We start from the raw sequence: 13,608 nt of genomic DNA, 5'->3' as shown, positions 1-13,608 counted from the left end.
CAGTGGGCTTCGATCGATAGGACTTGTGTTTTTCCACTCGGCGAAGTGCATCTTGAAGTAAAAGCAGTTTTTTATCATCCTCAATATTTTCATTGTCAAGTAATTTACTCAGATTGTTCTCATTGTGTTCCACGGGTGAGAGAGCGAGTTCTATTGGAGTAAATTTATAGGGTTTTGCCATCTAGAGAAAACTGTTTACAAGTCCTGCAATTATTGGCAGTAAAAGTGTGAAAAAGCTACCGCCTGCCTGAAGAATTCATTTCGTTTTAGAATTCTTTGCATTCTTTTGAGAGGCGAATGTATGTACAACAAAGCGATTTTGCTTTACCTGTTGCTTAACATCTTCTGGCAATTGAACATTACCCTCGGTCAAATTTAAACAAAGTTCAGATATTAGATTAATGAAATCATTGTCAATACCGTGTTTGAGTATTGCTTTTCTAAGCTGAGGTTTTGATGTGCTTAGAACTGAAAACAAATGTCTATTTTCATGTAGTTTCTTCAGTGTCATGATAGTGACTAATAGGTCTTTTTAGTGTTCACGGGGAGATATACTGTAATTTCATTGTCGAAAATATCTGTGACTACACGCAGATCCTCGGGTGTATTTTGATTAAGATCTAATAGGATATAACCGTAGGGTTTATTAGTTGCCTGATTGTATGCTGAGAGCAGAAATTTAGGGGCACCTGGATAGATTTGTTTATTGAGGGTTATTAGCGAGCTGGAATCACGAACAACTCTGTAGATGATATAGTAGGTGCAGTTCAATGCAAGTGTTCGCATACATTTGCTCTGAAAAAAAAGAGATTGTGTAGAACCAGAGTAACGGAAATCTGTTCATGATGAGAACGAACAGTGAACAATTGTAGCATTTCCTGGGACCATTGTTCAATAGATTCAGCCAGATCGTCAATGATCAGCCAAGAGTTTGGTTCAATAATGCTGAAAACATCAAGTTCCTGTATGAACTGTATCTGCACCAATCCCATGGTGGTGGCAACCAATTGCTGTTATTTTATCGTATGACTCCTGCCAAATACTGTAACAATAGTAGATTTTTTTTGGCTTTTCCACAAACATTTTATCGCAATTTTTAATTATTTTAGTTAAGAGTGTTGTTTTGCGCCACATTGAGGGCCTACACAGAAACGATCTGAATGGTGTTTTAAATTGATACATGTTCCCTTCAACAGTTCACCTGGACAACTAACTGTAGACCATAATTGTCTAATGACTAAATAATTTCCCTACTACTCTGTTCAAGAATAATAATAATAATAAGAAGACGAATAAAGAATAATATTTTCTTTTATTATATGCATAAAAAAAAGTAACAATACATTAAAAAATGCACATTAAACATGAAAAAATACACTTTTTAAATTTATTTATAATAAAAAAAAATACAACATTTACATAGGCACACAGAGAAAAAACACTTAAATAAATTCACTTTTTTTTTTTTTATTTATATAAAAAAAAATACAACATTAGATTAAAGCACTTTAAAAAATATATCACTTCTTTTTTTTTTTTTTTTTGAATGAAACATTTACAAAAGCATAAAAATCTGCTCTAAGTAAAAAAGGATAACTTTGATAGTGGCGGTGCGCCCCCCGCTGGCGGCTACCCCCCTTCCCTGGGCCGGGAGCCCCCCCCCCTCCGGGCCGCGAGGCCCCCCCCTAAGGTTTTAGGAAATAATTTACAGGACTTTATTTAAACCGAGACTTTCCCTATGGGTAACACATTCGGCCCGGTCTGAAGTTAAATAGTGTGCAAGAGGGAGGGTAGTCACACCATCTTGACAAACATAGACCTTGTCGGAAATGGTACTCATGGCAATTTTTTCTATATTTACAGTAAAGTTCCTGTATTTGAGAAAACGAATTGCCTGCAATTTGGCTCGTGGAATTGTATTTTGAACAATAGGATTCCTATAGATGTCCATGTTAAAATTCTCATCTACATAGCGCGTGGGTACTCCTTTACAACGTGACTTGAGGTCCTTGCTATGTTATCACATAGAGTACAGCTTTAAACCTAAAAACTCACCAATGGAAATAATGTCACGACCTCGGTCATATTCTATAAAAAAAATAATTTTGTGCGCTAGACCGTTTAAAATATCATGGGCAATAATACCCCCATCATTGTAGTCTCTCCGTGAGCTGATAATTTCACCGTGCGCCAAATCATCAATTAGATTTGTGGTTTTTACTTTTAACAGTAGAGAATCCGTGTCCCCGTAGCAGACCTCTACTTGCCCCTTTTCCGGCCACTGTACCCTAGCCACATTGTAGTAGAATTCCAACTTGAGCTTTTTAGAGATCTCCAAGATGGCACTGCCTGCAGCAATATTTTTATTCAAGACAATGCGTATTTTTTCCTATTCAATAGTACCATGTCCGGGCCAAGGATTGTGAAGGAGGTGTAATTTGGATCGGCAATAATTCGAGCACATTTTTTGGGATCGGTCACGATGTCACAACGATTCCTTTTGAGAACACTCTCATACATTTTTCCGAAAGCCGAATTCAAAATGAGCTTATAAATTTCTTTTTCAGCCTTCGTCTGTGCTTCAGAACGTTTGTTGACAAAAGTGTCAACAAACGTTTTCAAATAGGAGTTTTGACTAAACTGGAGTTCTCGGTGAAGTTTTTGTACGCTGGAACCTTTCTTGCACTTACATTTTGAAGATACTTGATACATAACTTTGTCCTCTTTCGTTAGATAGTCGGGAAAATGTGTTTGTTTTGTAGGTTTCCAATGCATTCCGTACATCTTAACTAAACACTTAACTTGGGCACTCAAAGGGTCCTTTGTCACAGGTATATTGATGCATGGGAAAACAAAATCCTTTACTGAATCGTGAAGCTCGACTGGTATCTCCCCATCAATTTCAAAAAACCATCCAACCGGCCCATTCTCCTCAACACTGTCAATGTTGGGGAAATGGGGAGCTTGAGGGTCATTGAGCCATTTATAGTCACCGCAAGGTAGCGCATAATTGGACATGGCCGAGGGGTAGAGAGAATTCATATCAAGGAAAACTGCATCCGATTTTGTCCCCGTCTTCTCTCCTGTTGGATCAGTTTCCAAGATACGATCCCCGTGAAAAACAAAACCACCCCTCATTGACCTTTCTATGAACAGATGCTGATCAATGTCTGTGATTAGCCCAATTTTTTCCCCACTACTTTTTAGGATGGGGTCCATCACTAGATGAGGAGATGAAAAATAATAGCCCAAATCAAGATTAAATTCCTCATAGATTTTGTCCGTATTTTTACACATAATGTCTAACAGAGTTAACACGTCACTCGACAAATACAGCTTGCAGTAGTCAAACTCATTTTTACACCCTCCCTCTGCCCAAACTTTTTTAGCAAAACTGTATTCCTCGGGGGTGCAACTACGATCGTGATAACTATCATAAAACGATTCAATTGGAGGAATAGTTTCCTCGGCGAATCTCGACATGGAACAATAATAGTCATAAGGATATATGCCCTTGACCGTTAACAAATCATGTAAATCAATTGGAAATTGTTGCTTGAGAAGGGGGAAAGCATTGCAGCCGTCATCGTTTTTCTGTACCTAAATTAATTCGCTCAATGATTTAGGGAAAAAACTGTAGGAATCTAAAAAGCGAATTTTATTCGTGTACTCAACGTCGGCTTCAACAAATTTCCACATAAATTCCAAAACAAGCAACTTTTCCGATGATTTAGGTCTGATTTTGTAGGAAAAGCTGTCTATCACCCATGCATCATCAACTGTTTGAAGATGCGCCAATGCTGGTAGCACATACTTTAGATCGTAGTTAGCATTATGTATAAAAACCAGGAGAAAAAGTTGCTGTTTAATTTTTAAATTACATGAATTGTGAGCCCACCCTTGAAAGTTACTTTTTCCTGTTGAATTGGGATAAATAAGGTGTTCGTGATCCTGAACCGCGTCTTTTGGAGCAAGAGCACCCCTACAAACCCAGCAAATTGTCCCCTTTTCTAGTGCCAGTTGCTCTTTATCTGACAATGTCATTGGGTAATTGGTGTGACGCAATCGTGAAATTGCGCCGTTTGCGGTTTTTATTAAAGATACCAATAACTTTTGCATGCTGCCCTCCTCATCCATAGTAAAAAAAAACTCTTCCAATTGCATTTTAGTGTTGTAATCGCGAAGAGCATGCGCATAGGAACACGCAACTAGTTTGTATTCCTTGACTATATTTGGCATTGATGGGTCTGATACCTCAACCAGTCTTGTTTCACAATCCAAACACACTTTATCAACTTGTAGCAGGGAGTTTTGATAATTTTTAAATTGTAAAGTATCCTTGCCTTCTTCCGGCGTTTCTATTCATCGATTTCCATGAATTTTTCAATGCCCCATGTGATCTGAGAATTTTTTTTCAGTTCTAAATGGAAAAAGGCACATGGGGCAATAGAGACGTTCCCCTTTCTTCACACCTTGGGATAAGAGTCGACTTATTGCTGTAACGGGGAAAAAATGACCATAGGAATTTACATCTTTTGGGGTCTCTTAAATAACCCAAACCCAATTTTTAACATTATCTACTGACGGTGTCCTCACTAAATACAAAACCTTTTTTTATTTGGTTTCTTTCCCCCATCTACAAGCTCAGTGTCATACTGGAGAACAACCACCCCCAACCCAAGATTTTCATTTGCTTTTTCAAATAAGGTTATTTCTTTCAAGGACATCGGATACTTTCCTTCTAAACAATCAAAATTTACTTTAGGAAAATTTTTTCCACCGTCGCGAGCAAGTCCGTCGAGATTTTTCATTGATGACTCATTTTTTAATGTTTTATGGACTGCTGCTAAAAATGCATATTTAAAGCATTGCAGCCCCGTGTCAAAATTGAAACCCTGAACCCCTTTGGTAGCCGACAAATCTGGGTGGCATTTTATTCTTTTACCCGCCCCCCTTAAAATAAAGTTTTTTTTAAATCTACTGAGATTCAGATCCATGTGTTCAATGTATAAAATTGTGGACCCACTTCCACTCTCATTAAACGTGTCCAAATTCGAAATTTGTTTATTCACCCAACTGAAAAGTTTATCTTCAAATTCATTTACACCTGGGTAAAAAGTCTGGTTGCCAGTTGAAAAATGAAAGTATGAAATATCCCCGGATGTTCCCTTTTGTAAATAAACTTTTTGATTTACTGATGCTTTAACTCCCCCTTGACTCCCCCATTTCTGAATCTGAACCTCAATTTGCGCTCGAATTCTGTCGATGTAGCTATGGAGAACATTCACTGGGTCAGTTAAAATAATGCCCGCGTTTTCCTCGGGGGGGGAGGGGGTTAAAATCTACCCTATATATTTGTAAGTGACTTAGAGCAGACTCTTAACAAATAAAATTCACGCAATTCTGGGAACATAGCACTATTTTCATGCCCTGTACCTATTTGTACAGGATCTAATTCACTAAAAGTAAAGTTATAGTTAAAAGTGTCCCGGAAGAATGAGGTCCAACAATTTTCATAAGACTGTTCACTTCTTCAGCTGTAAATTGAAAATCCAGGGGGATATCAAATAATGTACCTTCACTAACATCATCTGGCGAGAGGGGACAATTATCAGTGATACTTTGAAGTCCCGTACCAAGGAAGGCAGAAGTTTTCACAGCTTCCCCCTGAAACTAGAAACTGAACGTATTAAGTTTTTTTTTTTTTGATGAAAGTTATATCACAATTATAACACACTTTTTTTTTATCAAACTTTTTTTTTTCTCAATTGGATTCGAATTTATCAAACAAATGCATAATAAGTTACAAATTTTTGCTTATAGCATTATTTACAAAACAATGCATAATAAATTACAAATTTTGTTAATAATACACACACACACACACACACACACACACGCACACACACAAACACGCACACACACACACACACTCACACACCCGGGGGCTTCCTTCGGGGGAGGTGGATCTGAGCCCTTTCGTGTTGGGGTATCGGACTTCACAACACTTTTAAAATAGAAATTGTTTATTATCACGACCCTAGAGTTTAAGCCTCAAATCCTTTTCGAAAACATCTTTTAAAATGTCCCTAACTGTTTCGTCGAAATAATTGCTTGAAATGACCAAAACGGTTTCGCCCAAATAATGTTTTTTTGACATAACTGCGATGACATATTTGGAAATTATTAAAAACTTTTTTCCTATGTGAATAGCTTATCTAAAATAAAAAAACATCCGGTTATTTGAAACCTACTTTGTAACGAATGATTAAAATTCAAAATTTACCTATCGGATTAACATTCAAGTTTTCTGATGGGACATTTGATAGGAACCGGATACGCACAAAGCTAAGTGCAAAAACATATCTTAGTTTAAGAACGGTTGTTCAACTGCCAACAGTGAAATAATAGTTTTTTTTTGTTTATATATAGATTTTGTTTAAAGAAATAATGGATTTTTTGCATTAGAAAACATCTTGCTTAAAAGAGAAATTACAGGTAAAGTTTTATAAATCTATAGAAAAGTACGATAAGCTATTTGCTACTCCAGTGTTATAACCATTCTTTTATATACTGCTAATTTGGTTAATGAAAGAAAATGAAATAGCATTATTATAGAATAGTTTAGAAACAAATTTAAGTTTTACTCGTCAAAAGTTACGCGCTTGAGAAAATTTGTCTTATTTTTGAAAATACGGAAAGAAAAAAAAATTATATACATTTACAAATTCTGGCTGCACTTGTACATCCGAAGTCTCTGGTAAAGCATGAAGACGATTGTTCCCTCTATCTTCATCAGATGAGGCTGACTTGAATGTCCTGCCAGGTTGAATAGAGGCTCCTGGCTGGTCCATCGAACTTTTATTGGAGATAGCATATCTGATCACTGATGGTCTTGCAGCTTGCAGCGATGTGATATCATTAACTTTTGCTCGTTTTTGCTTTGATGATTGATCAACAGTGCTCTAAAATAAAAATCATTTTCAGTTTTCAAATTATTTAGCTTACGGGAGAGTACTACCCCTTCAATATCAAACTCCAAAAAGTTGAAAAAATGACGTAATTTAATTAGCTAGCTCAATTCTTACTTATCCAGAATGAGGGAGGGGGGGGGGTTCAAAAACATCTCATAATATAATTTAATCCATAAAGTCAATTCTGGTGTTTGTAGTGCTATAACTATTAGCACTTTAAAATGCCTGCTACTTTTTACAAATCAATATTTGTCTGCTCAAATATTCCTTCGTGAAAATACACTCATTATACTGAACAACCATGGGCTCCTAGTATGCTACATAGTCTGGAATATGCTATAAAAGATTAATAGTTTAACACATACATCTTTCAAAATTTCACTTTGGAGGACGAAGATCACAGAAACAGGTTTCAATTTATGACAATGAACCAAGATATTACCCACTAAGGTTCGGAAAGTACTAAGAATTTTCTCCTAAAATAACATAGTTCAATATTACCGGTGAATAAATTGTAGGTCCCACCTATATTCCCATCCTTAAGTTTAGACCTGAGGTCCGACGGCTTTACTTACCTTTAATTTGACCCTAAAAAGAATCTATTTGTCAAGGAGACCCTTGTCGCTATCCTTCAATATATAGTATTAATAATTTCAGATAACGCCTGTAAAGGCCTGTTTGGAAATTGCTGTATTGTTAAGAGGATTAGACACTGATACTTTTAGAGTGGAAACTCTATTTTTGATAATGTGAAAAGCCACATTTTGAACGAAATAATTAAAACTAAAGAATTATGATCGTAACACAGACCTTTCATATCTGCCGAAACTAATATGCAAATTCTATTTTAATTTTTCATATACAACGAGCCAAAATCAAAGTAAACATACCTCTCTTTTTTTGAATATTTACTAAAATTGAAATACATGGACCGTTTAATATTAAAAAGAAGGAAGCTTTTTAAAAGAGCTAACAGCACGGTGAAAAAAAAAGCGTAAGGAAGGTAATTCTTCCTTAAATCAATGACAAGACATTTTCTTTTTATTATAATAATGAGAAAATTTTAATCACCAGAAGTCGCTTAGAATATTCCATATCTATGTAAATGATTGCAAAAAATATTGATATTAGTAGATTGAATGAACTCTTAGAACTGTTGAAAATTATAATCTGAAAGTTGAATATTTACAAAAAAATATCGTATATATTAACAGCTAAACAAGACGCGCTAGTTTTCTGATATGGATTTGCCCTAAAAGACATATATACCATGAAATGGAAATCTAACCTTTGTAAATTATGTCAGAAAAAGTTGTCTTTCATAACATATTACGCAATTTCTACCTAGTACATGATGGAGCTTAGTCCACCCAAAGTATTAGGCCATGTGAAGGGGCTCTCACTCTCTTTGAAATGGTGTCGAGTTTCTATAGAATAATGTTGAAATTGCTATACCTCCGAGCAAATCCAGAAGGTCATGTGAGTGAGCTCTGAATCTCTTTGAAAAGGTGTCAAGCTTCTATAGAATAATGTAGAAATTGCTATATTGGCATCAGAATAACATGGAGATTGCTATAAGGGCAGCAGAAGTACAACCTTGATTACTACTTACGTAAAAACGTTAAAAACAAAAAAAAGTACAAAGTAAACTCATAAAATTAGAAGGCCAATTTCAAGTCAGCAAAAATGCCCCCCCCCCCAAAAAAAAAAAAAACTCGTAAAATTAACAAGGGGCAAAATTATAATTAAAACAAAAAAAAAATTTAGTTGGTGAATAAAAAAAATAAATATAAAACCCCCAAATTTACAAAATGGGCATTAAAATTAATAACTATGAGGTAAAGAGTGAGTGAGGGGGGGTGGCAGCGGAGATTTACTGGTTGAAAATGTCAACTATGTAAGGGATAAAAGATCTTCTATATCTTACCGTGCAAACTCTTATGGGGGCGAGAAGGGGGGTTATTGTTGACACCGCCCGCGGGAGGCGGGGTCGAAGGGGTGAATATTGACCGGGGAAAAGGGGAGTTGTTCGAGGGTTATGAAGGGCATTGTTAGCAAAACGCAAGGTAATTTTTGCTCTCCTTTCCTTAAGGGTGACAAGATTATTTCTCCTAAGAAGGGAAATATAATGTACTTTACCCTCATTGAAGATAATTCTTAGGCACCTTTTTTGTACTGCTTCTATTCTGTCCGACAATTCAATGGAAGTGCCAGGATGCAAAACAAGACAGGCGTACTCAAGAGTTGGGCGTACAAATGACGGTAAAATCCTTAAATAGTGCAATTTAGAGAATTTAAATTTTTTAAGGAGTTTAAGGAGGGATAATGTCGCATTTGCACATTTTAAGAAGTCATTAATATGACAATCCCATTTTAAGTCGCTGGAGATGGTAACGCCCAGTAATTTCATAGTGGTAACGGACATTTCAGGGGGATTGGACAGGAGAAAGAAGGAGGAGTTTTAAGGAAATTAATAGTAAGAACAGTTGACTTTAAAGGGTTGACTTTCATATCATCAGTAAGAGCTTCGGCTGATATCGATTCCAATATGTACATTGGGTTGCTTATAGAATTTGTGGAACATGTCTCTAAGACAGTTAGATCATCAACAAATTTCCATCTATCCGGGAAATAAACACCAAGGTTATTTATCATTGTAAGAAATAAAATTGGACCTAAGAGGGTTCCTTGGGGCACACCATTATAAATTGGGAGGGGATCAGAATATACATTCAGGTAATTCACGACTTGCGTTCTGTTAGAGAGGAAAGACGCAATTATTCTAATTAAATAAGGGTCAACTTGAAAGTCATTAGATAGCTTTTCTAATAGTATATTGTGGTTGATTAAATCAAAAGCTTTTTGCAAGTCAAAAGCGATAACATTGAGCCAAGTATTGGGTTTTTCGAGTGTGTTGCATATTGTGTTCATAAGGTGAGCAAGATAGTGGGTAGTAGATGTAGAACGTAGGTTTCCGAATTGTCTTTGGTCAACATTTGGGATTATTTTTACTTTCAACCACTCAGCTAAAAAGCGTTGATATAACTTCGAAAAAACTGGAGTAAGAGTAAAGGGACGGAGTAAGAGTAATGTTTTCAAATTCAAATTAATTTATTTAGCATAAAAAATACAAACAAATTTACAGCAGCCATCTACAAAAACCCGAAGGTTTGTTTACGATGGCTACAAATCCATTATTATAAAGCTCTACATCCACATAAAAACTATCTCTTTACGGGGGAAAATCAGCACTTTAACTAAATAAACATAAATAACATCTCCTAATCTAAAAGTATTACACTCTAGAAATCGCAAGTTATAAATATCGCATATAATCCTTAAAACATCCACACAAAAAAAAAAAAAAAAGCAACAACACAGGTAAAAAAAAAAAATGAGATACATCTAACTAAATCAACTAATACAAAATCAATAAGTATCAGCTAGGCTATAGAGCCGACTCCGTGCGCTTTGGCTGGGTAATTTCACGAAAATGCGACCATTATCTGTCCAAACAATTTTCATACCAAACATTAATCAAATTTAAATTTCTAATCATTCAGATTATAACCCAATAGGTAACGCTTCAGTCTACTCTTGAGCTGGCTTACATTATCAGCTTGTCCAATAGCATCCGGAAGGGAATTCCCTACTCCCGGTCCCGCAAAACGACGCAGAATTGAAATACGTTGAGTATTCTGAAGCTCAGATGCAAGGTCATTCGCATTTCTAGTCTCATAACAGTGATAACATGAGTTAGCTTTAAAAAATTCCCAAAATACCTCCGGTGAACACTTATTCAAACATTGATAAATAAAAATTGCTAACTGGTAATCCCGTAACTGATAAATATTTAAAATTTTCAAACTTGTAAAGCAATTCAACCTGCTATTTTCAAACTGAATGTAATTACCTAAAATACGAACTATTTTATTGTATAAAATTTGGACCTTTCTAAAACGTTGAGTAAAACTACTGGCTCATAGCTAGCAACAAGAGTATCAATAACGTTTAACGATAGAAAAATATAGTGAATATAAAACATTTAACAGTATTTGAATTTTCAGTCTTCTTATCACACCCAACCCTCTTTAAATCTTAACTGCCACAAGATGACAATGTGATTTCCAACTTAAATTAAAATCAAGACCAAAGCCCAAATATTTAACACTATTTACATGCTTAAATTTTGTGTTTGAAAATTCAATTCGGGTATAGGAGTCCAACAGTTTTGTTTCTCAATATATTGGATATTCAATAATGGTAATGGAATTCCAAAATGGTCTCTAATATTTAATTTAAGCTGTTGAAATTCCAATCTTGCTGTTACAAACAATTTTTGTTGAATCTCAAACAATTTTTGTTGAATCTCAAACAATTTTTTTTTTACAGTGCAGGACCAATAAAGAAGAATCAGATAATTCAATTCTTTTGCCAGAGACGTAAAAAACCGGCGAAATCTTCATTAGGCTGACCAATCAACAAAACTTTGGCACTCAAAAACGAACAGAAATCAATTAAAAAAAAAAAAAACATTATGAAAATAATTTTCAAAGACAAGTAAAGAGTCATATAAGACCAGCAGAAATACATTCCTATAATAATCTAAACTTAAAACGATCAGAAATTACTGTTTTAAAATAAATGAAACCGAAAACGTACAGAAAATAACTGAACAATTATAGCTGACATGCAGATAACAGGTACTAATATAAATGAATAAGTAAATCTTACAAGAGAATATTCAAGTCAAACTTAAAGTGAACAAAAATCACTAATAAAAGAGTTTGGCTATTGTCACCTCCCCCATCCCCTAACCATAAATGTCTAAAGCTTATTGTGTCATTTGCACTGTACTAAAAAACAAATTATGTTACAAATATTCTTTTTGTATTTACAACATTAGAAAACAAAAACTACAGTGGAATAAAATCTTGGATTTCTGTTTTTCAGCAATTGATATCATTATATATAAATATATAGTTTATTTTTATTAGTTCTTTCCAGGGACTGTTTAAGACACATATAGTTTTCAATAAAACGCAAATGGCGCAATAGGCCTTAGACTTAGACTTTTACGGTTGGAGGAGGGGGAAGGGGGCAGTAGCCAAACTCCTGGAGTAATTTTTGTTCGTTTTAAGTTTCACTTAAATATTCAATTTAATTTTCACTCATTTTAAGATTTAGTTATTCCTTTATGTCAATATCTGTTATCTGTATGTTTGCTATGTTTATTTTATTTATGTTCGTTTTGGGTTTCATTTATTCTTTAATAGTAATTTCAGATCGTTTTGAGTTTGAATTGTCATAGGAGTTTATTTCTGCTGGTTTTAAGTTTAATGTGGCTCTTCACTTTTCATTGAAAAATTTCGTTTCAGGATTTTTTTTTAATTAATCTGAGAAAATGGGGAAATAGTTCCTGGTCTCCTTGAGAGAATCATCTGCTCCTGCCTCGACTATTCCAATCACAACCGCTATTGCTACTACCACTCATAATACTTCTATCATCGCTTTTTCTGTCATTATTACTCGCGCTACGACAACTCCCATCACGACCACTACTGCTACCACACAGCTACTCTTGTAATTACTACTAAAACCACGGCTATAAGTGTTGCTGCTATTGTCACTACTGCCCCACCAGGAATAATACTATCGGTACTACAGCGGATGCTGCTCGTTCCGTCACTACTACTGCTCTTACCGTCTGTCTCCTGTGCATTATTATTTCTATTTTGTTTTTTGGAGCGTTATCATTATCTATTTGCTAGCGCAGAAACGTAGAGTATATGCGTCTCTTGGTTTTGTGTGTGTGTGTTTCTTTCTATGCCTCTCATTCCCCGGTCTAATATATTTTGTTCGAAGGTGGACCCTTCAGGGAGATTTAACTGATCAGTTATTAGATATAAAGAACTTTAATGCTAAGATAAGCAGTGATTGAATTTAGTTGCTGGAATCTAATGGTGAAATAATTTTTCCTCGGCTTAATCAGTTTAAGCCTCGTCGAAATCGGAATCGTTTAAATATCAGTAATGTGGATAGCTGAGGCCCTATAGACGGGTCCCAGGTTCCCTTAATTTCAAATTAAAGCATGATGCACATCAATGTTACACTTGTATCGAACCAGCGTAATTCAGGGACAGAGACGTTCCTCGGGTTGGTGTTGACCGGGGCAAAATTAATTACAGCGCCCCATCCGACTCGAAAATAAGCAAAAAAACGAACCAAAGTTAAAAATTGGATTAAAGCGGGCAATTCCCCAGCCACGGCACCTCCCAAGCCACGGCGCCCGAGGCAACTGTCCCGTTTGCCTCCCTCCCTACGAGCGATTCTATTCAGGGACCATATAGGCACTATCAATGCTCTTAAAGTAATTTACTCAATTCAATCCCTATCAATTGCACTGTCAGTGATGGAGAAAGGGGAAGAGTTCAGGATACGGTACGGTACTTGTGACGGTTACGGATGATACATCACCAAGCACCATCACAATATAGTAGCGTATGATGTGATCGTTTGAGACAGAATCCTATGACAACAGGGATGGTGATCTTAGAAATGGGCAAGGGAAGGTGGAAGCGACGGCGTTAACATTGGTAAAGTTGAGGAAGGTAAAATTGAACTTGGTTATAAC

This window comes from Artemia sp. Qi Xiang Cuo, chromosome 4 (genome assembly GCF_049724085.1).
Source record: "Artemia sp. Qi Xiang Cuo chromosome 4, ASM4972408v1, whole genome shotgun sequence".
NCBI classification, from domain to species: Eukaryota; Metazoa; Arthropoda; class Branchiopoda; order Anostraca; family Artemiidae; genus Artemia; species Artemia sp. Qi Xiang Cuo.
The sequence above is the reverse complement of the archived record's forward strand: the minus strand, read 5'-3'. Positions refer to the sequence as shown.